Source organism: Rhagoletis pomonella, unplaced genomic scaffold (assembly GCF_013731165.1).
Source record: "Rhagoletis pomonella isolate Grant_MI unplaced genomic scaffold, Rhpom_1.0 Rhpom_scaffold_00001, whole genome shotgun sequence".
Lineage (NCBI taxonomy): Eukaryota > Metazoa > Arthropoda > Insecta > Diptera > Tephritidae > Rhagoletis > Rhagoletis pomonella.
The window spans coordinates 12,932,597-12,934,682 of NW_023458555.1; the positions used below are offsets into that span (position 1 = coordinate 12,932,597).

The window sequence follows — 2,086 nt, forward strand, 5'->3', positions numbered from 1 at the left end:
TAAAAGTACCCCGGCGCTGTTTGTATAACAATAGGCCCAATGAAAAACTAAAATATTACACAAGTCAACAAAAAATTTGGACCTGTGGTATCTAAACATAATTTCTGATTTAGAATTTTCCGCTCAGTCCGAATATGAAGCCAAAATAGAATAAGGTGTAGCAGATTTTGACGTAAAGCCAAATATCCGCTTTTGAGAACTCAAAAAAGGTGCTTCTCGCTTAATTCAGCAATTTATTTGAATTTAGTTGGCAAATATTGAAATGTAAAAAAACATTAAATTTTAATTAAGTGAGTGCTCTTTGTTTCAGATCTCAGAAAAATCGGCACAAAAACTGTACTACTTTCTTATATTATGATTTGGTATTTGGGTTCAGCGGAAAATATTACGTTAGAATTTATATAAAACTATCACAGGTCTGATTTTTTTTTTTTTTTGATTTCTGTTAACTTGTGTAATTTATAAAAGACAAAACAATCTGTCTGCACAAATTTGCCTCGAAACTTGTGCTGATTACACAGCTGAATTTGGCGTCTGGCATACAAAGGTGTAAATGTTTTTACTAGATTCGTATCACGAGTTACTATTTAGAAGAAAACATGCGCTAAGTTCATGCTACGACCGTTAAGCTAGAAAGTGTCAAGTGGGGAAGGAGTTTTGTGTATTTAAGATTCGATGGAAAATCGCATGTAGCTCTGCATATTTTAATAGCATTTTATTCCAAATTTTCTAAAAAATTTAGTTTCAGGCCACTTAAGTAGTGTAGTAGGTTCCGGCTCTCAAAAAAGTGGTAACACAAAAAAGCCGCATCGAAATAGCTTAACAAAAGATTTTAAAAAGTTTTTGCAAAAATTCAATTTTTTCTTCATATTTTTGTTATAAAGTAAAGTTAAGAAAGTAAAGAAAATAAATAAATATATATACATTGAATAAAATATAAACAAAAAAATAAAAAATAAATAAGTATATAAAAAATATATTCCGGCTTCTCCGGTTCCGGTTTCTCGGTTCTATGCATCACTACACTTTAGTTGTCTTATAGTCTGCGCATATGAACAAATCTAACGAGTTGTTTTTATTAGTGTCCCTACCCAAATTACTAATTTCTTCATTGTCACTCGAAAAAAAAATAACTGTGTTTTTTTTTAATAACTTTGGGAAGTTTTCAAATATAATGCTTATATTAGAGGCCATGAAAGTTGGCATAAAATATAGCATAACTCTGAAGTTTCAAAAGTGTGCCACCAAAAACAAAAAAAAAAATGGCAGCACGCAGAATATCTGCCGCACCCACTTTGAAATATTTGAAATTTAACGAATTTTTAACCGAAAAAAAAATGTTCTTCTTGCGAAAACGAACCTATCTAGGGTAATAAACATAGTGTGCCACCAAGTGAAAAAAAAATTACATTGATTATAAGATGACGACGATTTGCGAAAGAAAAATTCCAATATTAAAATTTTTATTGGCACTAATTATAGTCGCACCATATTTTGACAAGTTGTAACATATTATTATTGTTGTTATTTAATTTTGGCAATTTTTTTTTTATAAAAAAAAAACAAGTTTCAAACTTTGTGCAATATTAAAGAAAAAAATCAAAAAACTTTCGTAAAAATTCCTAACCTTTTTAATTAGATTTCCCAGAAAGATTCTGAGTATGCAGGTTTGTAGCCCATTGAATTCCAGTAGAACAAAGTACAAGTTTCAAATGCGTAAAACTTAGGGTTGATTTTTTAGAATTTTGTTTGTCCCATTTGCTATACACAATTTATTTTTATATAGAAGAAAACCGAAACATCCTGAACAGCGTGACCTCTAAAAAAACTTTTTTTTTAATTAAAAAATACGTGCCTCTTTGTTTATCACAAATAACAATAATTTGAGGTAGCGTTTATGAATTAAAAAAATAAAAAATTCTTTTGAACCACTCTACTGTACATACATACATGAATACATACATATGTATATACATGAAAAATACTGTAGAAAAATATTTCACGCCAATATTTAATTATGTACTTTTAAATAATAGTGGGATTCATGAAACGTCGCAAAGTTGTTGCAAAAAATGCCACTTTCCGA

At 29.3% G+C, this 2,086-nt stretch overlaps 1 protein-coding gene across 1 annotated transcript in view; it reads left to right on the forward strand.

Moving 5' to 3' along the window:
• LOC118735315 (glucose dehydrogenase [FAD, quinone]-like) overlaps window positions 1-2,086 on the forward strand; it is a gene marked incomplete at its 5' end in the record, with an annotated part of 5,689 nt that overhangs the window by 1,427 nt on the left and 2,176 nt on the right. The gene's annotated exons all lie outside the window — the stretch shown is intronic.